General features: G+C 37.7%; 1 pseudogene; it reads left to right on the forward strand.

Moving 5' to 3' along the window:
* Positions 1-6,106: 6,106 nt before the first annotated feature.
* The window catches only part of LOC132233393 (neurofilament light polypeptide-like), a 48,067-nt pseudogene continuing 27,390 nt past the window's right edge, over positions 6,107-26,783 (forward strand).

The following is a 26,783-nucleotide window of genomic DNA, read 5'->3' on the forward strand; positions in this document are numbered from 1 at the left end:
ACAGAAGTAGAAGAAGTGAGCCTGGAAGAAATGGGCTCAGGAAATGAGTTACAGAGGCAACAGAAGGACCCTTGGAGCTTAGAAGGGAGAGAGAGAGAGATACATCTTGAGAGACAAAAGAGGGAGAAAAGGCAGGGGGTGCTCTGAAAAGAGAGAGAGAGAGAGAGAGAGAGAGAGAGAGAGAGAGAGAGAGAGAATATGTTCAGGATCCCTGTCTTTTTTTTTTTTCAGGGTTCATTAATTTATTTTTTTTCTTTTTCTTTTTTTCTTTTTTTTTATTGCTTAAAGTATTACAAAGGGTATTACATATGTGTCCATTTTATCCCCCCGCCCTAGACAGTCCCCTAGCCTCCCCTATCACCCAGTGTCTTATGTCCATTGGTTATGCTTATATGCATGCATACAAGTCCTTTGGTTGATCTCTTACCCCCCACCTCCTGCCCCCCAACCCTCCCCGGCCTTCCCGCTGCAGTTTGACAATCTGTTTGAGGCAGCTCTGCCTCTGTATCTATTATTGTTCAAAAGTTTATAATTGTCTCTATTATCCATGAATGAGTGAGATCATGTGGTATTTTTCCTTCATTGACTGGCTTATTTCACTTAGCATAATGCTCTCCAGTTCCATCCATGCCGTTGCAAATGGTAAGAGTTCCTTCCTTTTTACAGCAGCATAGTATTTCATTGTGTAGATGTACCACAGTTTTCTAATTCATTCATCTACTGATGGGCACTTAGGCTGTTTCCAGATCTTAGCTATGGTGAATTGTGCTGCTATGAACATTGTCTTAAGGGCTTTCATCTGGAGGTGTCGGCAGAATGTCAATAGAATATTCATCAGCTTTCCAGGTTGCCCCCTCAGGGTCATGGTCTCCATGAATTGGTTGGTGTCAGGGCAAGGGGTCATTAGTCAATGTAGCTGATCCTGATGTCAGCCATGGCAGCACTCCATCTGATTTTGCTGCTTCTCTGGGCCTGGAGATGAAACACAGCTGACCCCTATATGTCATCTCAGGGGTTAATGTTAAGGGAGTGGTCATACAAGGGCTATGTTCTGCCTGCTGCTAGGCACCCAAGGCTCTCTGCCCTGGTGAACCTCTGCACTTGGCCTATCATTCCTACTCTGTTCAAGCCTAACTGCCTATCACAGTTGGAACCCATGTGTTCTCAGACACAGCCAAACTGCCTTTATATCTAGATCCCAACCAATTATTTTTGCTCTCTTGTGTATCCGATACTTTGCTGAATTTACTGAATACTTTATATTGGCAAATAAGTATTTCTCTCACTGATTTAAACAACAATACTAATCTTTTAAAACGGCCATCCTTTTATTCAATCCTATAGAGCAGCGGTTCTCAACCTGTGGGTCACAACCCCTTTGGCAGTTGAAGGACCCTTTCACAGGGGTCGCCTAAGACCATCCTGCATATCAGATATTTACATTATGATTCGATTCATAACAGTAGCAACATTACAGTTATGAAGTAGCAACGAAAATAATTTTATGGTTGGGTCACAACATGACAAACAGTATTTAAAGGGCCAGAAGGTTGAGAACCACTGCTTTAGAGCAAAGTTCCTCCTCAACACAAAACTTTTCTTCAAGTTTTCTCTTCCCACTCTCTCTTGAACTTACTCCAGGCACAGTTCATTCTTTTCTTGTCAAGGTCATTAATGACTGCCTCCTGACTAAATCCAATAGTCAATTCTCTGGCCTGGTGTGATCTGACCTAATAATAGTATTCAACACAGTTCATTATTCCCTCTTTGACACACTTTTTCTTCTGGATATCCTAGACACCAGCTCTGTTCCCAACCCTTTCATCTCTTGGTTTACTTTGCTAATTCATCAACATCCACCTGATCTCTAAACGGAATGTTGCATGAATTAATCCTTATACTGCTTTATTTTTTTCCCCTATTTATGGTCATTTACATAGATTCTCATTCAATTTCGTAGCTTTGAATACCATCTCTGTGTTAATGCATTTCAATTGGCTATTACTAGCCCACCTGTTCCCTAACCTCCAGATTTATATATACAAACCCTTATTTAATTTGGGTGGCAAATGTAGCTTCTTATTTGCCTTCCTTCAAAGCTGTTTGTATCAGTTGTTATTAGTTGCATCTTCCCAAGTTTTCAAGGCCAAACATTTTTTTTTCATCTCTAATAGCATATCTATTTCATGAACAAATTTTTCTATTTCTATTTTCAAAATATATCCTTAACCCAGTCAGTTCTTACCATCCCTGCTGCTAACTTCTTTTTTAAAAAATATTTTTTTATTGATTTCAGAGAGGAAGGGAGAGTGAGAGAGAATCATTGACTGGCTGTCTCCTATAGGCCCCCAATTGGGGATTGAGCCCACAACCTGGGCATGTGCTCTTGATCAGAATCGAACCCAGGACCCTTCAGTCCGCAGGCCGATCGGCTTTACCCAGTGAGCCAAATCAGCTAGGGCCCCACTGCTAACTTCTTGATCGGAGCCTCGACCATCTTTTACTAAATTAAAGTTAAGTGCTATCTCTGGCTTCCATGCAGTTCCCTTTACTAACTTTCCATTTTCAACACAACAACATAATGTTCCAGGTAGAACTATCAGATTATGTCACGGCTCTCTTTGCTCAATAGTTTCAAATAGCTTCCCTTATAACTGAACTGAAATCATTAAGGTATGGTCTAATTCATTTTTTAAAAATATATTTTTATTGATTTCAGAGAGGAAGAGAGAGGGAAAGGTAGAAACATCAATGATGAGAATCACTGAACAGCTGCCTCCTGCACAGCCCCCACTGGGGTTCCAGCCCACAACCCGGGCATATGCCCTGACCAGGAGTCAGACTGTGACCTCTTGGTTCATCGATTGCTGTTCAACCACTGAGCCACACCAGCCGGGCAGTGTGTAATTCATTTTTGATGTTTGACTGCTGACAGATTTTAATTTCCACTCTCTTTCCTATCCATTTGCTCCATATCTGGACAAGCTGATAAGAAAACTACTATGCTCTCTTTCTGACACAGGCAAGAAGTTCAAACCATGCAAACCCCGCCTTCATGCACAGGAACACTTGCTTCATCCTGCCCCTTAACCACTGTAACACCCAAGCCAGTAACCCCTTCGTGCTCTCTCAGTGACTTTCAGCCTCACTTGGGAGCATGCCCTGCTCTCTGCAGACAACTACACTATGTGAGTAGTGAATTCACACTTAGATGGCATGTGTATAGCATCATCAGTTCAGCATCTGAAATAAATTTTGGGTAGAGTGTCTATCTCACTTCCATGTGATAATCATAAGGTATGGTCACACAATATTTATTTTATCTAATTCCCCAATGCCCTACATTTCATTCATTTCACTCCAATATTTTGGATTCTTTGCTCCCCCTATCTTACACTAAGTAAAAGTGTTCCTAAGCGCCCTTGCACATGCTCTCCACTCTGCCTAGAACTTTACTTTCCTAGATATCCACACGGCTCACTCCCTCATGCTTAAAATCACCTTCTGAGACAGGCACTCCTTAAGAAACCTTATATTCTATAGTACCTATTAACATACAACATAATTAGCACTTCATATTTAGTTTACTTATCATTGGTAAGTCCTATGTGAGCAGAAATTTTCATCTTTTTTGTTTACTTTTTTACTTATAGCTCCCAGAATAATACCTTATACATACAATAGATATTAATCAATATTGGTTGAATGAATAGACTAACAGTTGTGTATTGGTGGTGATAGAAGTATATTCATTCAACATAAGCACATCTTATACAGATAACTTCCATATAAATAAAGATAAATATAGCAACATTTCATGGGACTATATTCAACTTCTCTAGTAATGAAATAAACTCTAAAATATTTTTTTTATTTTTTTTCATTTTAGTCACCAATAAAAAAGATTAGAAATAGCAAAAATATTGAACTCCATTAAAATTCAATGAAATAAGTACTCGTACATTTTAAGTAAAACAGACTGTTAAGATGATTTTTTGAAAGCAATTTAGAAACATACCAATAACTTGATATTTCATGTACTTCAAAAATTAACTTTAATTTCAAATGTCTTTTGTTAGGCAACATACCAAAATTATGGAAGTAAAAAACTTATGTATGAAGGAGCAATCCCTTCATATTGTCCTTTAAAGAACAAAGGTGGTAAAGATACAAAAAATCAAATTAAAACATGTTTCTAAGGTCACACATAATGATCAACTTTGAAATGAAGATTTACAGACTGGTCTTAGTACAAAAATAGACAGAAAATATGCATAGGCCTGGATAGTGTTTATTATAGAAAAGAGAAATAATTTTTGTTTTTATTGTAGGGTGCTAAAATATTTTGTATTAAATGTATTTAGGTGACATTGCTTAATAAGATCATATAGGATCTGGTAGGCACACAGTGCAATATACAGACCTTGTGACATAGAAATCCATATTAGAAATAATTTTTGAAGCATCAACATTCTACGTAATTTGTATGTTTTACTTTTAATTAAATAAAAACATTTACATCATGTTATTTTTCATCAACGTATTTATTTTGAGCAGGAAAAAGAGATATTAAAATCATATTGTCAAAGCAACAATAACAGAACATATTGAGTGCTTACCATGTCAGGGACAATGCTTACCACAGTGCTAAAAATTTTTAATAAATTCTTTAACTGTATTCTTAGAGTGCCTGGCAAATTATAAAAGTTTCAACTTTCTTATTTTTATCATCCCCTTAATGTCATCAATATTATAATTACAATAACTTAGATTCACTACAAAAAATGTTTGAATATAATAAAAAAGAAAGCCATTGATAATAAAATAATTTAAATATTAGGTATCAGTTAAATCCAAATGTTTGGAACAGAAAAATATTATGTCCTTTGTAATAATGATGATCAGACTCATAATGTTACTTAAAATGAATTGGTACTTTTTAAACCATTTACACCAGGAAAACAAAGTAAAATGTCATTAACAGGTCAATAATAGTTAATTTTTAAATCATTTTATTAAAAATGTCAAAAATGGGCCTACCTGGTTTGGCTCAATGGATAGAACATCGGCCTGTGGACTGAAGGTTCCAGGTTTGATTCTGGTCAAGGGCACATGCCCAGTTGCAGGCTCGATCCCCAGTAGGGGGCATGCAGGAGGCAGCTAATCAATGATTCTTTCTCATTATTGATGTTTTTTATCCCTGTCACCCTCTCCCTTCCTCTCTGAAATCAATAAAAATATATTTAAAAAAAAAAACAAAAACAAAAAACAAAATTATTTAGGTATAATCCTGTCACTGTATAATATTTTTTCTCTCTAAAATATTAGAGAGAAAAAAAGGGAAAATCTGTAACTTTGCAGTGCCTTAAAAAAATAAGATATATTTTATGTAGGATGAGTAAGGCATGACCCTCCCTAGAGCAAATATTTCACTCAATTTCTCCTTAATATCTATCTACTTGTATTGAGTTTTATAAGTTCCTTATAAATTTTGTATATTAAGCTCTTATCACATGTATTGTTAAATATGGTCTCCCATTCAGTGTGTTATCTTTTCATTTGTTGATGGTTTTCTTTGCTGTGCAAAAACTTTTTAGTTAAGTTTACTATAGTCCGCTTTGTTAAATTTTTATTTTGTTTCCCTTGCCCAAGGAGATATATGAGAAAAAATTTTTGCTAGAAGTAATGTCTGAGATTTTACTGCCTATATTTTCTTCCAGCATTTTTATGGTTTCAAGTCTAATATTTAAGTCTTTAATCCATTTTGAGTTAATTCTTGTATTTTGTTTAAGAGGATGATCTAGTTTAATTTTTTTCTGCATCTATCTGTCCAATTTTTCCAACACCATTTATTGAAAAGACTATCTTTACCCCATTGTAGCCTTTTACCTCCTTTGTCAAATACTAATAAAACTCAACACCAAAAAACAAATGATCCAATTAAGAAATGGGCAGCCCTGGCTGGGTAGCTCAGTTGGTTGGAGCATCTTCTCATAACCCCAAATGGTTCAGGTTTGATCCTGGACAGTGCAAGTTCAGGATGCAACTGATCAGGATGCACTCTCTTTCTCTTTCTCCCTTCCTCTCTCTAAAAAAATCAACGAACATGTCTTCAGGTAAGGAGTTTTTAAAGAAGAAAAGAAAAGAAATGGACAAAGGACCTGAATAGACACTTCTCCAAAGAGGACATACACATGGCCATATGAAATGGTGCTCTTTGTCACTAATCATCAGAGAGATGCAAATTGAAACCACAATGAGCAATCACCTCATACCTGTCAAACTGGCTATTGTCAGTGACTCAACAAGCAACAAGTGCTGTTGAGGTTGAGGAGAATAGGGGACCTTTTTGCAATGTTTGTGGTAAAGCCACTGCAGAAAGCAATATTGAGATGCCTTAAAAAAATTAAAAATGGATCTGCTTTCTGACCCACCAGTTTCACTTCTGAGTATATATCCAAAGAAATGAATATATACCCACTAATTTAAAAGAATACAAGCACCCCTTTGTTCACTGCAGCGTTATTTACAATAGTCAAGATTTGGAAGATGCCCAAGTGCACAGCAGTAGATGAATGGATAAAATACAAAACAAAACAAAACCAAAAACCAAAAACACCTGTGGTACAGTTGTACCATGGAATACTATGCAGCTGTAAGAAAAAAGGAAATCTTACCTTTTGCCACAGCTTGGATGGACCTGAAGAGTATAACGCTAAGTAAAATTGATGGAGAACATAAGCCATTTGGGGGGGGGGGGGGCGCTAGCAATCTGAATCTGTGCCAGTAACCTGCCTTCTAACACACACTCTTGCTAAGCCGATAATTAACTCCATTTGTGAAAGAATGCAGGAGACCAGCAGCCTGACTCTGTCCCTAGTTCATCAGCATCCCTAATGCACATTCTTCTTAGCCCATAACCAAGTCACTGCCCCTTCCTTAATGATCTGGTCTTGCAAGACCTATTTACCTAAATACTCCCAATTTACAAGGGCCATAAACCAAGGATGTAACAGCTTAACTAGAGGGAGGTCACTAGAGCCATCAGGTTAGACATTAGATACAATGCAAATAACCATTCTAACTGACCCAGGAGGGGCTATGAAGTCCACCACAGAAGCTTGGTAGTCAGGAAACAAAGAAAGTCAGAAATACATAAGGGGAAATCTCATTGTCTAAGTTGGTCAGGATCTGGATCTTTGAGTCCCCTGAACCAGCAGCGCTGCTTTGAATAAAGGTTTTTTCCCCTGAGCCTCCCAGTGTTCAACTGCCTCTTCTTCCGCGCCAATTCCATAACAAAATAAGCCAGTCAGAGAAAGACAGGTACCACCTGATTTCAGCTTTATGTGGCATCTAATGAACAAAATAAACAAACAAAATGGAAACAGGCCTGGCTGGTTGTCTCAGTGGTTAGAGCATTAGCCCTGGAACCAAAAGGTCTCCAGTTAGATTCCTGGTCAAGGGTACATACCTGAGTTGAAGGTTCCATCCCTGGCTTCAGGTTGGGGCACCTGCAGGAGGCAATCAGTGTGTCTCAAATCCATCTCTCTCTCTCTCTCTCTCTCTCTCTCTCTCTCTCTCTCTCTCTCTCTCTCTCTTCCTCCCTCTCCCTCCCTTCCACTCTATCTAAAATAAATTGGAAACATCTTTGGGTGGGGATTAATTAACAACAACAACAACAAAAAAACCGTGGAGACAGACTCACTGACACAGAAAACTGATAACTATCAGAGGGGAGGGGTTTGGGGGCTGGGTGAGAAGGATGAAGGCATTAAGGAAAGAAAAAAAAAAGAAAGACTCCTGGATACAGACAACAACAGTATGGTGATTTCCAGAAGGAAGTGGCTGTCGGTGGGGGGAGTTAGAAAAAGGTAAGGGGGATGAATGGTGATCAAGAAACTTGACTTGGGGTGGTAAACACACAAAACAATGTACAGATGATGTGCTATAAAATTTTATACCTGAATCCTGTATAATTTTGTTAACCAATGTCATCCTAATAAATTCAATAAAAAGTATTCACTTTTTGAGCTTTATTCAATCTGGATTTGATTTTATTTCCCGTTGAAGTTCAGAAATGCTCCCAGCCCACAGGAAATTTATTTTTCTATTTTGAAGCATATTATTTCCCGTTCTTGATAACCCTATTGATATTCCTTCCTCTTGAAATCAATAAGATACTAATGGTTTTGCCATAAAAAATACACATCTACATTTGATCTGCTCCAAACACTCTAACAGAGAGATATAAAATACTTGTCTTGAAAATATTGTTAAAATAATGTGTGAGATTTATTGGAGAAAACATAAAGTTTATGATAAAACCTCAAAATATCAAGCTTAGCTGGAAGTCATTTATATTGTTTGATTACTGTCAAACTTCAAGGTTTTTACTAATAATAGTATCCCGACAACCAATAGTTTATTTTACCATATTACTGTTACCATCCATTCCAATTTTTCTAGGATAAACTATTACCATTGACAGTTATTAAAGACATTTCAATATTGAGAGGAAATCTACCAAAGATGTAGATTTCTGAAAATAGACTTCTTGAGTATAATCTAAAAATCATTGTGTAAATATAACATGTTGTCTGTAAAAGCAAATGCTTTTTAAAGCAGGATAGTAATTTTAACTGTCCTGTATTAACAGCAACAAAAATAATTACATGTCATTCTTATTTGTTGAAGGGCAAAATTACATATACTTGTACATAATGCATTTTGAATAATGGCATAAAGCATACAGAGACATAATCATCATTTCTATCAAGTGTTGAAAATTTCAACAAAGCTTTAGCATTTTTATTACTTGCCTACAAAATGACCAAATGCTAAGTTTTGGGTACATAGACATCAAGTTACATATATATTCCCCAAAGGCATTACAAAAAATGTGGAGTGTCAGACATATTGAGATACACTGCCTTCTGAGATAAGTTTTAGAATAGAGTATAGAAAAGGAAATAACATTTAAATTGTTTTGAACATAAATCAAAGGATGCAAAACTTAGTTTTATTTTAAATCTTGTAGAACTTTCCTTTAGTCATTTTTTAAATTAAATAAAACCATGTTCTTATGTTGAATTTTTAATTTAACATTTTAACATGCACAAAGACAATAGTAGATACAATTAAAATCTTATAATTTTTGAGAATATATGTGTATAATTTATAAAACTGGAATTATATCATAATACGTTTCTACAATTGTCTTTTCCCCCCATTTTTATTCATTTTATTTGTTTTTTTCTCTGGGAGTTCTATCCACAGAGCAAGACTTGCCTACACCATTCTTACCATGTAATTCCATTTTAACAACCTAATTTTTATCTTTCCATAGATATCCATGCTGAAATGATCCTATCTATACTAATAAAAGAGTACTATGCTAATTAGACCGGGTTGCCCGGGCATCTTCCAGTCGTCCTTCTGGACAAAGCCACAGTGGCTGGGGCAGAGGCAGAGGTGGTTAGGGGTGATCAGGCCAGCAGGGGAGCAGTTAGGGGTGATCAGGCCGGCAGGGGAGGGCAGTTAGGGGCAATCAGGCAGGCAGGCAGGTGAGTGGTTAGGAGCCAGTGGTCCCAGATTGTGAGAGGGATGTCTGACTGTAGGTTTAGGGACCCCTCCAGGCACGAATTTTATGCACTGAGCCTCTAGTAAATTATATTCAGAAATGTGTTGCTTGTTCATTGCCTAATTCAAACAGATTGATTTTTCCATTAATGTTATAAGAAGAGTAATTTAAAAATTTGAATAATAAAGAAAAATGTGCTGTACTTGGGATTTAAAGAGAATTTTTTAATGAAAGTAAAATGTTATAAAATTAGAGGACGCCTAGGCTCTCTGATGCCAGAGTCACAAGACTGGAAAGTCTGGATTATTGAGTGGCTATCCAAAGCATAATTTCTCATTAACCAGGTAGAGATTTATTTTATTGTTGCATGATTATAGAATACATACTGGATCAAGCCACTGGAAAATTGTAGTTTATGTATTACAGAAACCAGAAATCACCTAATAGAATTGGAAAGCACATTCGTGCGTACGTGCGTGAGCACACACACAATTAAATCCCAGTTGGGAAGGAGAACAAGTATAGAGAGGAAGCAGTTTGAAGGAAACCTGACCAACACTTACTGAAAACTGAAAGATATAAAATACAGAAGAAAAGGGAGACACAAAGAAGTGAGCTATTCTGTATGTAATTAGCCCTCAAGCTATTTGGTGACTCCTAAGCTTCATATGTGTGAGGCAAGACTCCAGAAACAAAACAGATAACAGATGTTAAGAGGCTACAAATAATAAAGATAAGTACTGGCAATAAGATGTAGATAAAAAAATTGGAGTCAGGACCACAAAGGTAAAGGGGTCATAAAAGTATCCAAACCTTCATTTGAGACTATTGAAAGCTTTCACTTAAGAAACAGTAAAATGTAAATCAATCACTCTCAAGACAATCTTCTTTCATTACATTTATATACTAAAGTAAAATTTTAACTATTTTGGAGGAACTTGACATAATCCATGAGACTCCAAATAATTTAAAAGACAATATCTGGTATGTAATAAAACATTACAAGACACAATAAAAATATATCCTAATGACTAAATTCAAGGATTAAAAGGGACAAAGAAACACATTCATACACAATACAGTTTTTGAAATTATCAAACAAGGACATTAAATAACTAAATACTAAAGAAAAGATGTGAAAATATAAAACATTTTCCAATAAATTTAAATATCTAATAAAAGGATCAAAATATTTTCATTAAAATATTTATGACATCTGAAACTAATAATTCAATAAATGCATTTGAAAGAAAGTTCTAAAGAGCAGAATTAAGAATTAGTGACTTTGAATATATGTTAGTTATAAAATAACCACATTGAAACAAAGAGGTTCAATGTGGTTATTTATAACATACTCTATATCTTGATCTGAGTTTTGCTTACATGGATATGTGTAAGAATACCCATGGGTACCTTATGATATTGAACAATGTCATAAGATTTGTGCTTACAATTGGTGTACTTTATATGTCAATAAAAATTATGTTATACTTCAATTAAAATGTGAAATAAATAAATAGTTATAATAATTTAACTTTCTACCTGCAGAAATTATAGAATATAATTTTAAGTGATTCTTGAATCTTTTCTCTATATAAAGCATTCTAGATTGGCAATTATTTGCTCTAAGTACTTGAATGAAATAATTTTGTTTGTGTCTCCCATCATTTCTGTTGAGAAGTGTTCTGTAAACCAAATTGTTGCTTCTCTGATTTCTAATTAAATTTATGTTAAATTTATCTGAATACTCTTAAAAAGTAGTAAGAACAACTAAAATTCTACTCTTAAAATAAATCAATAATAATTTGTCATCCTGTATGATACGTTCAATTCAGACAATTTATAAATTCCTAAGGGAATAGTTTCATATGCTACTGTCAAATGTTGCCAACTTAAACCAGACTACAACAGATGTTTAATAGCTACAATAATATTTAGCTCCGAAAAAGAATATCCCATTTTCAAAGCATTAGACAAACATTAAATAGTTAAACTTTACAACTTTCTAGTGCTTTAGATAAGTAAACATTCCTGATAATACCTGTTTAAAAAACAGATATATCATTATACTGGTGAGTGGATTCAGAGAGAGAAAAAGCTATCTTGTGTATGTAAGCAAATGGGTATATGTTTCTTTGGAAATAAATATTTTTAAAATTTAAATATTCAATAAAAAATATAATTTGATAAATAATTAAAAAAAAGAAAACCTATTTGAAGAAATAATGACAGAAAACTTCCCCTACCTGGTGAAAGAAATGGACTTACAAGTCCAGGAAGCGCAGAGAACCCCAAACAAAAGGAATCCAAAGAGGACCACACCAAGACACATCATAATTAAAATGCCAAAAGCAAAAGACAAAGATAGAATCTTAAAAGCAGCAAGAGAAAAACAGTTAATTACCTACAAGGGAGTACCCATACGACTGTCAGCTGACTTCTCAATAGAAACTATGCAGGCCAGAAGGGAGTGGTAAGAAATATTCAAAGTGATGAATAGCAAGAACCTACAACCAAGATTACTTTACCCAGCAAAACTATCATTCAGAATTGAAGGTCAGATAAAGAGCTTCACAGATAAGAAAACGCTAAAGGAGTTCATCACCACCAAACCAGTATTATATGAAATGCTGAAAGGTATCCGTTAATAAGAGGAAGAAGAAGAAAAGGTGAAGATAAAAATTATGAACAACAAATACATATCTATCAACAAGTGAATCTAAAAATCAAGTGAATAAATAATTTGATGAACAGAAAAAACTAGTGAATATAATAGAATCAGAGGCATAGAAAGGGAGTGGACTGACAATACTCGGGGGAAAGGGGTGTGGGGGTGCAGGAAGAGACTGGAAAAAAATCATACACCTATGGATGAGGACGGTGGGGGGGGGGGGGTAAGGGCAGAGCATGTGGTGGGAACGGGGTGGAGGAGAGCTATAGGGAGAAAAAAGGAACAAATGTAATAATCTGAACAATAAAGATTTAATTTAAAAAAAATTTAAATATTCAAAGACTTTTTAAAACTCTGACTCTTTACCTGCACAAATTTAAAGCAGGTTTTCTCAAAATCTGCCTGAGTAAGATATCTATATCATAATTTCTAGGCATATTTGATAAAAATGTAGATTTCATGGACAAATTAGCAATACACCTACAAAATCAGAATCCCTAGAATTTGTATAGACATATCTGTATTTATAGCATTACCTTGTAATTGTTATGAAAAGTAAAATTTAAAATGACTGTTTTAGAGTTTTTTATACATAATATTCATCCAATTGAAACGCTTTAAGAGGAATTACCATAAGTGTATGTGCCATGGCAGTGGTCAGCAAACTCATTAGTTAACAGAGCCAAATATCAACAGTACAACGATTGAAATTTCTTTTGAGAGCCAAATTTTTTAAACTTAAACTATATAGGTAGATACATTGCTATTAACTTAATTAGGGTACTCCTAAGGCTTAGGAAGAGCCACAATCAAGGAGCCAAAAAGCCGCATGTGGCTAGCGAGCTGCAGTTTGCCGACCACGGTGCTATGCCAACCACACATTAATTAAACTGAATAATTAAAAATGAATAATTTCCTGTAAGCAATTGAGAGGTGACATATGTTTCCACCTGTTTTATGTAGTGCTGTTTAATCTCTCCTCTCCTGTCTGTCTTTACAACTAATAAGAGAATGATGTTTTCCCAAAGACATCTTGTTTTGATCTCATTTCCTTCTTTTACCCAAGAATCTTGACATTTATAAATAAGTTGTCTGAAAAACCCTACAAATTATTTTGCCTGAACTTAACTATAAAGACTTTATAGCTCTTCAAAACATTTTAAATAGGTGGATTTATTTTGACATAGACTTCTGTGAGCACCTGCAAAATCATAGCATTAATTGGGATACAGCTGTTGCTGATTGCTGTGAAGAGAGAGTGTCTGTGTTGACTGATTGGCCATTTTTATTTAATAGTACATTGAGCTTGCTCTCTCTTTCTCAACTTGTAGTTTTCTTAGAAAATGTTTTAAATGATTAAAGACCTAAAATGGAGTGTCACTTCACTAACAGTCAACAGTAGTAGATAAACTGCTTTCAGTGAATAAACATTGCCAGACACCTGTGCATGACTTCTTTTTTGGAACAAGAATATTGAGCTGAAGAACCAATTTGCTCAATGGTTCAGCAGTCACAGAAGTAAATGTTTTAAACTGATGAGACATACAAGTAGTAAAAATGTCAAGGCAGCAGGAACAATTAAATTTGCTCAAAAAGTACAAGAAACGGGAATGGTTCCAATGAGTGTGAAATATGTGTTCCGATTCCTTTTCCAGCAAGGTCAGTGATGTGTTTGCAGTTTCCTGTGATTTCCATTTATTTGTTGACCTTTAAAGCAAATAGATTTTTAAATTCTTATGTAACACTCGTTCTGCCCCTATATAAAAATTAGTGATATAAGGATTAGCATTTTTATCAGTTTTTTCTTTAAGTAATTTTTGGAAGGCTCTAATGATCTACCCCTTAATCATGACACAAGGATCAAATTAACCTTCCTGAGCACACATAAATATGTAAAATTTTCTGTTACCATCACTGTAGACTCTAAAAAACCAAATGTGTCAAGCCTAAGTATCTGCAATATCTGCAAGAATTTATCAAAAGGTTTCAAGTCTTTTCATCAAGATTATGCTTCTATGCATGTAACAGTTTGTAATTTGCACTTTGAGCATATTACTGAAAAATTAATATAATCCTCCAGAAAATATTGTTTTGAAATCTATACTTCATATTATATAGTCTTAAAGACTGGACACTTTAGAACTTTAGAGTAGTCTAAAAACTTACTGCTCTTAAACTAATTTCTGTCATTCTACTTTTATTTTTTTTTTTTGCTTAATCTTCATTGGAGGACATTTTTTTCCACTGATCTTTACAGAGAGTGGAAGGGAGGGAGGAGGGGGTGGAAAGAGAGAAAGAGAGAGAGAGAGAGAGAGAGAGAGAGAGAGAGAGAGAGAGAGAGAGAGAGAGAGAGAGATTGGTTGCCTCCAGCAGAGCACGCACTGGGTCAGGACCATGCACTTCACCAGAATCGAACCCGGGACCCTTCTGAGGGCTGACACTCTATCCACTGAGCCAAACCAGCTAGGGCAAACTAAGTTCTCAAAACCTCACTTTGTTGTATAAAAGCAGGTATTTAATTGTAACCCACTCTTTTTATTTAATAAGCCTCAACGTCTTTGACATTTAAACATTTCATTCTATTTGGATCTTATTTAGCATTTTAGTTTTCTTCTTAAAATCTAGCTGAGACTAATTTCTGCAGGGAATAGGGGATTTAATTGAAAAGCATATAATTAAGGAACATAGCACATTTTGATGTATTAAAGAAGAAGTAAATCAATTTTCTCAGTGGCAGGCCTAAGAAAAAGTATAAGAAGATTGTGGAAACATGTCTTCAAGATCATTTTATAGTGTTTATCTCTTCCTTAGTATGACTAAGAAAAGGAATCTATTTCTCAGGGAGGGCATAAATGACATAAACACACACATACACACACATACTCACAAACACACACAAGAAGAAACTATAGAAAAATCATGCAAATGGTTTTACAGTTTCTTTCTGAAATACATATGCATCTTTGTCCTTGAAATGTCTCTGGTCCCCCCAAATTATAGAGATGTCTACTTTCCCCCTCATCTCCTCTTCTAACTTTTTTCTTATGATTCTTGTTTTTAAGTTCCACATTTTGGTTAATACCGCTAATATTATAGTTTAGTTCTATAATATGTCCTGACATGGGAACAGTACTGCAATTTCAAATACACAGTTGGGGGTATGATTCTGCACCAAGAGGAGGGCTCTAGAACTGAAAACAAAAATTGAAAATTGTCATTTAGAGATGTTATACGGAGCCATATGGCCAGATAAGAGCTTCTAAGGAAAAGGTGCAGAATCAGAAGAGATCCCAAAATAGAGCTCTCTAAGATTCAGACATCTAAGAGTGGAAACTGGGCTAACATTGGAGATCAAGAAGGAGAACAAACAGAAGATTGCTGCACTATAAAACTAAAAAAATGAATTGTTTAAAGAATCAGGAGTTGTTGATGAACTAGAAAAATTCTAATAAATTAAATAAAATTCATTTAAAAAACAATAAACATTACTAAATACAATTTTATTAAAATATGATATACTAGAGGCCTGGTACACAGAATTCGTGCACTCGGGGAGGTACCTCATCCCAGCCTGCACCCTCTTGCAGTCTGGGAACCCTCAGGGGGTGTCTGACTGAAAGTGTCCCTCAGCCAGCAGTTGGACATCCTTAGCACTGCCGCAGAGGCAAGAGAGGCTCCTGCCACCACCACTGTGATCGCCAGCCATGAGCCTGGCTTCTGGCTAAGCAGCATTTCCCCTGTGGGAGCACACTGACCACCAGGGGGCAGCTCTTGCATTGAGCGTTTTTCCCCTGGTGGTCAGAGCACTTCATAGCGACTGGACATTCAGCCATTCAGTCAATTTGCATATTAGCCTTTTATTATATAGGATTGGGAATTACCTATATATATAGTCTTGGAAACTACAAAAATATTGATTACTTTCCTCCCTCTTTCTTTCCATAGTGTTGATAAGGTAAAAGCGAAGAAGGAATGATGTGTGTAAACAAGAAATAACAATGACTCTTAGATATATTGGTAAGACAGTTACATGTCAAATGGTAGGAATTAAATCCGACAGAATTTCAGAAGCCTCTGGCTAGTGGTTGAAAAACCATGGCTCGGGAGCCACATGTGTCTCTTTGGCCCCTTGAGTGTGGCTCTTCCACAAAATACCATGTGCGGGCGTGCACATACAGTGCGAAGTTGACTTAAAACTTTAAGTAAAGTTTATTAAGTTAATTTAAGGGAATGTTGTGGAGTGAAAGAAGATGTGGTGTCAAGGATTGAGAAAGGTATGTTGAGATGGTTTGGACATATAGAGAGGATGATCAAAAGGAGATAGACGAAACAAGTATACAAGACGAATGTGGATGGGAGAGTTGGAAGGGGTCGACCTCAGCAAACGGACCTCAATCAGATTGAGGACGTTTTTAGCAAAGGCCAGCTTAGGAGTACCCTAATTAAGTTAATAACAATGTACCTACCTATATAGTTTAAGTTTAAAAAATGTGCCTCTCAAAAGAAATTTCAATTGTTGTACTGTTGATATTTGGCTCTGTTGACTAATGAGTTTGCTGACCACTGCTCTAGGCTCAGTGAAATTTCTAGGAGTCCAGTGGTGTAACACATTTAGAGATCCCTACTATGATGAAAGATAAGCTGTTATATCTTGCCCCACCTATAAGCAAAAATGAGGCATGATGCAGAGTGGACCCTATTTGACTTTTGGAGGCAACACGTTTTTCATATGAATACGCGATTCCATCCTATTTACCAAGTAACCAAAAGAGCAATTTGTTTTGAGTAGGGCTCAAAATAAGAAAACATTCTTCAACAGAGCTAAGCTGCCATGCATACTGTTGTCCCTTAGGTCATATAATCTAACAGATCCAATGGTGCTTGAAGTGTCATTGGCAAAATGAAAGACTGTTTATTGCTTTTTGTAGGTCTCTTTTAAACCCCATCTCTTATGGATTTGGATCAAAGCTTTCTATCCTTTAGGATAACTATTCTTCTTTTTAGAAACAACTTTTTGTTTATTCAACTAGAGATTGAATGCTTAACCATAGGCCATTAAGATATGATGTCACCTGAGTTACTCAGTATTTATGACCCATCAAGTCATAAAATTGGGTATGAAGAAAAGCACTTTATTATCAAGTAATAATGGGTTTCAGAGGTTCTGGAGGCACAAGTAAGTTACATAAGTAAGTGGCCCAAATGCCCCTGATCCCTACCATTACTACATTATCTTCTCTTTCCCGGTAATACTTATCGCCTCATGAAAGGTTTCCTATGAACAGATGACTAATGCAGAAAAAACTTGGCCTCTTTTATACATGGATCTGGGTGATGTGCTGGAACCACCCCAAAATAGGTAGTTGTAACACTGCAGTGGAAACCAAACCTGTGTGTCTGATAAGCCACCATTCCCTAGGGCAGTGGTTGGCAAACTTGCGGCTCCGCAAACTGCAGCTCATGAGCCACGTGCAGCTCTTTGGCCCCTTAAGTGTGGCGGTATTTTGTGGAAGACCCACACTCACGGGGCCAAAGAGCCACATATGGCTCGCAAGCCATGGTTTGCAGACCACGGCCCTAGGGTAATCAGCCAGCTATCTGGCGGCAGGTTGATTATAGAGGACTGCTTCCATCTTCAAAGGAACAACGCTTTGTTCTTGCTGGATCTGACACTCTAGCTATGGATTTGCTTTCCATGAAAATAGTGCTTAGGTCAGGGGTGGGCAACCCCTGGCACGCGTGCCAAACATGGCACACCAGTAACTTTTGCTGGCACGCGAAACCCTCTCTTATAATCTTCCATCTACAATTTTTTTCTTAATATCGACTTTTTATTTTTCAGATAAATTCAGTGTAGGTGCATCTTAGGTAAATAAATAATTTTAGATAACATGTATACATTAAAAAATAAATGTATTTTTCATCATCATATACTGTGTTTTTGTCGCTCAAATGAATTTTATTATTTCTTCAAGGTTGTTCACATACATACACCTTAAGAGATATCAAGTAGGCGTAACATGTTCTCAAAAAATTAGGGTTGGCACGCAGAAGAATTTTGAGTCAGAGATTTTGCTGGTTTTGTCATGCACTCACAAAAAGGTTGCCCACCCCTGGCTTAGGTTGACTACAATCTGTGGACTTAAAGAAAGTCTGTTTGCTGTTGTTCTAGTCCACATAGCATTGTTTCTGCTGAGGGAAATCACTTCACAGCAGATGAAATGTGGCAATGTGCCCCTGCTCATGGAATTTACTAGTCTTACCAGTTTCCCCATTGTACTTAAACATCCTTGAAAGAATGGCAAAATGGCCTTTGAAGACTTGTTTACAATGCCAGCTATGTTTTAATACCTTGCATGGCTGGGACAATGTGCTCAAGGAGGCTGTGTCCTCTGTAAACCAACATCTAATACATGGTGCTGGTCCCTGCATAATTAGGATTCCCAAGTGCAGGAAGGAACCAGTGGAACAGCACCACTAATTATCGCCTCTAGAGATCTCCGAACAAAATATTTACTTCCTGTTTACCACAACCTTAAGTTGTGCTGGTATAGAGGTCTAGTTACAAAGGAAGAAATGCTTCCACTGGAAACCACAACAAAGTTTCCACTGAATCAAAGTGATGACTGCTACTGTGCCATTTTGGACTTCTTATACTTCTTAATCAAAAGACAAAGAGAGTTACCATATACTGAATAGGGTGATTGATCCAGCTCACCAAAGGGAAAAAGCACTGCTCCTGCACAGTGGAGATAGTAAGTGTATGTGTGTCCCTAGAACAGAGGAGGTCCCTTAGGGCATTTATGAGTCATACCAAGTCCTATGATTAAAGTCAATAGAAAACTATAACTCAACTCAGAGAGGAGTGCTAATGGCCAAGACCCTTTAGAAGTGAAAGTTCAGATCAACCCACCAGACAATGGACTATAACCAGCTGAGATGTTTGCCCATGGTAAAGGAGACATGGAATGGGCAGTAGAAGAAAATAGTTATCAATAGCAATTATGACCATGTGACCAGTTGCAGAAACAAAGACAGTAAATTGTAATGAGCATTTCTTTATTATTGTTATGAATGTTCACGTGAATGTGTAAGAATATATATATACAAATGTATATATATCCTATCTAATAATAGACAAACATGGTAATTAACCATACCTCCGCTACACTTCCCATTGGCTAATCAGGGTGACATGCAAATTAACTGCCAACCAAGATGACAGCCAGCAGCCACGCAGCTGAAGCAAACATGAGGCTTGGTTGCCCCGCGATGGAGGAAGCCAAGGTTCCCCGCCTGCCGCAGCCCGGCTCTGAGCCTGAAAGCAACAGCTCCAAAATGCAACTGTGTTTCAATTATAGAAGCTAAACAAACCCCAGATACCTGCTTTCAGCCAGCTGGCCTTGGAGCCGCAACAAAGTTTCAATTACAGAAGGTAAATAAATCCCAGAATAAAAAAAGAAAAAAGAAAAAAAGGAAAGACTGGGAGCTTCAGTTGAAGGCTTGGCCTGCCTGAAAACAGCCCTCGGCCCCTCATCCAGACTGGTTGGGCACCCCAGTGGGGACGCCCACCCTAAAGAGGGTGCGGGTAGCCTGAAAACAGCCCTCAGCCTCTCTTCCAGGCTGGCCAGGCACCCCAGTGAGGATGCCCACCCTGAAGGGGGTGCGGGCAGCCTGAAAACAGCCATCAGCCCCTCACCCAGGCTGGCCAGGCACCCAAGCGGGACCTCCACCCTGATCTGGGACACACTTCAGGGCAAACCAGCTGGCCCCCACCCGAGCACCAGGCCTCTATCCTATATAGTAAAAGGGTAATATGCAAACTGACCCTAACACAGAAAAACTGGGAATGACTGGTCACTATGCCACACACTGACCACCAGGGGGCAGACGCTCAATGCAGAAACTTCCCTCTGGTGGTCAGTGCACTCCCACATAGGGGAGCTCTGCTCAGCCACAAGCCAGGCTGATGGCTGCCAGTATAGCGGTGGTGGTGGGAGCCTCTCCTGCCTCCTCAGCAGCGCTAAGGATGTCCTACTGCAGCTTAGGTCTGCTCCCCGCTGGCAAGTGGACATCCCCCGAGGGCTGCCAGGCTGCCAGAGGGATGTCTGATTGCCAGCTTAGGCCCAATCCCCTGGGGAGAAGGCCTCAGCCAGCAGATGGTCATCCCCCAAGGGTCCCAGACTGTTAGAGGGCACAGGCCGGGCTGAGGGATCCCCTCCCCAAGTGCACAAATTTTTGTGCACCGGGCCTCTAGTAATCTAAGAAAAGAGAAACATGCAAATTGATCACACCTCCACTACGCCCTAAGCCATGCCCACCAGCCAATCAGAGCAACTATATGCAAATTAAGCCAACCAATATGGCGGCCAGAAGCCATGGAGCTGGAGCAAGCAGGAGGCTTGGTTGCCCTGGCGATGGAGGAAGCCAAGCTTCCCGCCTGACCTGGCTGGCTGTGGCCTCCGCTCAAGGCAACAAAGTTTCAATTATAAAAGATAAATAAATCCCAGATACCTGCTGCCAGCCAACCTCCACTGGGAGTTTGGGTGGCTGGGGGCCGTGGCCAGCCTGCAAACAGCCATTAGCCACTCACCCAGGCTGGCCAAGCACCCCAGCAGGACCCCCCGCCATGAAGGGGCTGTGGCAAGCCTGCAAACAGCCATCAGCCCCTCACCCAGGCTGGCCAGACACCCCAGCAGGATCCCCACCCTGATCTGGGACACCCTTCAGGGAAAACCAGCTGGTCCCCACCCATGCACCAGGCCTCTATCCTATATAATAAAAAGATAATATGCAAACTAACCCTAACAGCAGAAAGACTGAGAATGACTGGTCACTATGACACACACTGACCACCGGGGGCAGACACTCAATGCAAGAGCTGCCTGCCCTCTGGTGGTCTGGGTGCTCCCACAGGGGGCTGCTCTGCTCAGCCACAAGCCAGGCTGATGGCTGCCAGCATAGTGGTGGTGGTGGTGGGAGCCTCTCCCACCTCCTCAGCAGTGCTAAGGATGTCTGACTACAGCTTAGGCCTGCTCCGTGCTGGCAAGTGGACATCCCCCGAGGGCTCCCAGGCTGCCAGAAGGATGTCTGACTCCCAGCTTAGGCCTGATCCCCCAGGGAGTGGGCCTAAGCCAGCAGGTGGTCATCTCCCGAGGTGTCCCAGACTGAGAGAGGGCACAGGCCAGGCTGAGGGACACCCCCAAATGCACAAATTTTTGTGCACCAGGCCTCTAGTGTGTGTGTGTGTGTGTGTGTGTGTGTGTGTGTGTGTATATATATATATATATATATATATATATATATATATATATATATAATTTTTTATCTTTCCTTTCTTATCCCTTTATAGTCTCACATAAGATATATTAATAATACTTTACATGTATTTAAGTTATGCTATATTAAGAAGGGTATCACCCAAGGACTTTGAAGTATTTTCTGGGGAAAACTTTAGCATGTTTTGTTTTATGTAGAACAGGTTTATCATGCTCACTGGAAGTTTGGCTTTGTATGTCTTCCTTTGTGGATTAGGTGTTGATTAAGGAGATCTGCATGGGTGCCAAATTGACAATGAGTATACTGAAGTGATCATCAATTTTATATGTCAACTTGGTTAGGTTGGAGTCCCCAGTTATTTCATCAAACACTAATCTAGGTGTTTTAGTGAAAGTATTTAGTAGATGTGAGACACATCTTCAATTAATTGACTTTATGTAAAGAAGATTAATGTGGGTGGATGTGATCTAATCAGTTGATAGGTCAGAACTGAGGTTTCCCTAAGGAAAAAGAAATTCCACCTGTGCACTGCAGCATCAACTTCTACTCGAGAGGTTCACACCAACATATTTCACACTTGCCAATCCAGGCCACATAATCATAAAAACAAATTCCTTGTAATAGCTCATGCTTTCTCTACCAAAATTAAAAAGAATGTTTTTGTATTCAGTCCTTTTTGGCCTGGTTACTAGTGTTACTGAGGAATACACTGTTCCCAGAATTCTCTAATATGCCACATTTTCATGTTCAAGAACTCAAATATCAGATAATTGATCATCTGCCTGATTATAAGTTATAATGCTAGAAACAGTGGAGCTGAGACTTTTCCTGTTTCAAATTTTTAAATATTCACATAGTTTTAGTACTTAATGTATTTATAGATGTTGTCATGAGTGCACATTGCTTTAAGCAATATTAATGGATTAAAATTTGGGGAATAACTACATGCTTTATTTTTTTCTGTCACTTGAGGTACATCTTATGCTAAATATATCTGAACTAATTTAAGATATAATGCTTTAGTGTGTAATAGAGACAATTTTTGCATATAAGGATGGGCCAAGAATGTTTACAATTGTTTGTATGGAAAGACATGCGGGTTATAATTATTACAATAGCTTTATTAACCCAGACTATCACAATGACACGGTAAACCTACTTTTTCCCACCCCTGTATTAATTTAACATAAGATTAAAAATTTGTACAAGGACAAATTAGTATTATTAGACAATTGTCAAGAAAAAATGTCTCTGAATTACCTTTAAGGTTCTCTATGGCTAAGTCCTATGCTAATGCTTCTGTGGCATTCACATTAAAAGTAGATTTCTATGATCTAGAGAGAGAGATAAAAAAGGGGAATCCTGTTATTTTTCAGCTTCCATAAATTGTTGTAGAAATTTATTGATTTGAGTTGAACGAGAGATATAGTATTTCCTGGTCTCATAATAACAGTAAACACAAAAGGTGAAACAAGTTATCTATCAAGAATTCTTTTTCTTTTTTCTCCATTTCCAGTAAAAGGAGGAGGGTGAGAGATAAGACAGAGTTCTAATGGCAGAAATCCTCATCTACTGCCTGCTCTGGTGATGTAACCATATAGTTTATTTGAAATAACATTGGTTTTGATTTTGTGTGTAAGAAAATATGGTCATCTATTTGAAAACTTTTTAAAGTTATATATCCTGAGCAATATTTTCTCCAATGAAGTAGAGTAGTACTGCCTTTCAGAACTAGTGCATTTATAGTGACTAAGAGTTTTAATAGATAATCTGTAAACAGTATTTTGTTTTTTATTTTTTTCTTTCACTGAAAACTATTCTTTTTTTTCCTTCATTGAGTAAGGTATTACATATGTGTCCTTATCCCTGCCTTGCCCCCCCACCCCCACCCCTCCACTCATGCCCTCACCCCCCTGGGGTCTGTGTCCATTGGTTAGGCTTATATGCATACATAGAAGTTTTTTAGTTGATCTCTCCCTCTTACCCCTGCCCTCCCCTACCTTCCCTCTTAGGTTTGATCATCTGATAGATGCTTCTCTGTCTCTGGATCTGTTTTTGTTCATCAATTTATATTGTTCATTATATTCCACAAATGAGTGAGATCATATTATATTTACCTTTCTCTGACTGGCTTATTTCACTTAGCATAATGCTTTCCAGTTCCACCCATGCTTTTTTACTGCAGCATAGTATTCCATTATGTAGATGTACAACAGTTTTTTAATCCACTCATCTACTGATGGGCACTTAGACAGTTTCCAAATCTTATCTATGGGAAATTTTGCTGCTATGAACACAGGGGTGCATATATACTTTCTTACTGGTGTTTCTAGTTTCTTGGGATATATTCCTAGAAGTGGGATCACTGGGTCAAATGGGAGTTCCATTTTTAGTTTTTTGAGGAAACTCCATACTCTTCTCCACAGTGGCTGCACCAGTCTGCATTCCCACCTGCAGTGCACGACTGTTCCTTTTTCTCCGCATCCTCTCCAACACTTCTCCTTTGTTGATGTGTTGATGACACCCATTCTGACAGGTGTAAGATGGTATCACATTGTCGTTTGATTTGCAACTCTCAGATAATGAGTGACTTTAAAGATGTTTTCATATGTCTTTTGGCCTTCCTTCTGTCCTCTTTCGAAAAGTATCTATTTAGGTCCATTTCCCATTTTTTGATTGGGTTGTTAATCTTCCTTTTATTAAGTTGTATGAGTTCCCTGTAAATGTTGGAGATTAAACACTTATCAGTGATAACATTGGCAAATATGTTCTCCCATGCAGTGGGCTTTCTTGTTGTTTTGTTGATGGTTTCTTTTGCTGTACAGAAGGTTGTTATTCTGATGTTGTACAATTTGTTTATTTCCTCTTTAGTTTCCACTGCACTAGGAGCTGTGACAATGAAGATATTGCTTCTGCATATGTCTGAGATTTTGCTGCCTGTGGATTCCTGTAATATTTTTATGGTTTCCCATCTTATGTTTAAGTCCTTTATCCATTTTGAGTTTATTTTTGTGTGTGGTGTAAGTTGGTGGTCTAGTTTCATTTTTTTTGCATGTATCTATCCAATTTTCCCAACACCATTTATTGAAGAGACTTTTTTTAAAATATATTTTATTGATTTTTTACAGAGATGAAGGGAGAGGTATAGAGAGTTAGAAACGTCGATGAGAGAGAAAAACATCGATCAGCTGCCTTCTGCACACTCCCTACTGGGGATGTGCCTGCAACCAAGGTACATGCCCTTGACCGGAACCGAACCTGGGCCCCTTCAGTCCGCAGGCCGACGCTCTATCCACTGAGCCAAACCGGCTAGGGCTGAAGAGACTGTCTTGACTCCATTGTATGTTCTTGCCTCCTTTGTCAAATATTAATTGGGCATAGTGGTTTGGGTCAAGTTCTGGGTTCTCTATTCTATTCCATTGATTTATATGTCTGTTCTTGTGCCAGTATTAGGCAGTTTTGAGAACAGTGGCTTTGTAATACAGCTTGATATCTGGTATTGAGATCTCTCCTACTTTGTTCTTCTTTCTCAGGATTGCTGCAGCAATTTGGGGTCTTTTTTTATTCCAGATGAATTTTTGGAGAGTTCGTTGTAGTTCTGTGAAATATGCCATTGGTATTTTAATGGGGAGTGCATTGAATCTATAGATTGCTTTGGGTAGTATGGACATTTTAATGATGTTGATTCTACCAATCCATGAACATGGTATGTTCTTCCATCTGTTTATGTCTTCCTCTATCTCTTTTTTCAGTTTCCTGTAGTTTTTCGAGTATAGGTTTTTACCTCCTTAGATAAGTTTATTCCTAGGTATCTTAATTTATTTGGTGCAATGGTAAATGGGATTGTTTTTAGTCTATTTTTCTGTAAGTCCACTATAGTGTATAGAAATGCCATAGATTTCTTGGTGTTAATTTTGTATCCTGTTACAATGCTGAATACATTTACTAAGTCTAATAATTTTTCAATGGAGTCTTTAGGGTTTTCAATATACAGTATCATGTCATCTGTGAATAATGACAGTTTTATGTCTTCTTTTCAAATTTGGATAACTTTCATTTCTTCCTCTTGTCTAATTGCTATGGCTAGCACTTCCAGGACTATGTTGAACAGGAGTGGTGAAAGTGGGCATCCCTGTCTTCTTCCTGTCTTAGGTGAAATGGTTTTAGTTTTTGCCCATTGGATATGATGTTGGCTGTAGGTTTGTCATATAAGGCTTTTATTATGTTAAGGGATGATCCCTCTATTCTCATTTTACTGAGGGTTTTTATCAAGAAATGGTGTGGATTTTGTCAAATGCTTTTTCTGTGTCAATTGACATGACAATGTGATTTTTATCTGTCAATTTGTTTATGTGATGCATCACGTTTATTGATTTGCAGATATTGTACCATCCTTGCATCCCTGGGATATATACTACTTGGTCATGGTGTATGATCTTTCTGATGTACTGCTGGATCCGATTTGCTAGAAATTTGTTAGAAATTTGCTAGGATTTTGGCATCTATGTTCATGAGGGATATTGACCTGTAATTCTCTTTATCTGGTTTTGGTATTAGGGTGATGCTGGCTTTATAGAATGAGCTTGGAAGTGTTCCTTCCTCTTGAATTTTTTGTAGTAGTCTGAGGAGGATAGGTTTTAGTTCTTCCTTGAATGTTTGGTAAAACTCCCCTGTGAAGCTGTCTAGCCACAGGCTTTTGTTTGCTGAAAGCTTTTTGATGACTGCTTCGATTTTTTCCATAGTTATTGGGCTATTGAGATTTTTAGATTCCTCTTGATTGAGTTTTGGAAGGTTGTATTTTTATGGGAATATGTCCATTTCCTCTAGGTTGTCTAGTTGTTGGAATAGAGTTCATGGTATTTTTAACAATCCTTTGTATATCTGTGGGATCTGTTGTTATTTCCCCTCTTTCATATCTGATTTTGCTGATTTGGGTCCTCTATGTTTTTTGGTGAGCTTGGCTAGAGGTTCATCAATCTTGTTAATCCTTTCAAAGAACCAGATCTTGGTTTCATTGATCTTTTGTATTGTTTTTTTTTTTTGGTCTCTATGTTGTTTATTTCTGCTCTGGTCTTTTTTATTCCCTTCCTTCTGGAAACTGTAGGCTTTTCTTGTTGCTCTGTTTCTAACTCTTTGAGTTGTAGGGTTAGATCATTTATTGCCAGTTTTTCTTGTTTTTTTGAGGTAGGCCTGTAGAGCTATGAACTTCCCTCTCAGGACTGCTTTCATTGTGTCCCATAGATTTTGGATTGT

This window comes from Myotis daubentonii, chromosome 1 (assembly GCF_963259705.1).
Source record: "Myotis daubentonii chromosome 1, mMyoDau2.1, whole genome shotgun sequence".
Lineage (NCBI taxonomy): Eukaryota > Metazoa > Chordata > Mammalia > Chiroptera > Vespertilionidae > Myotis > Myotis daubentonii.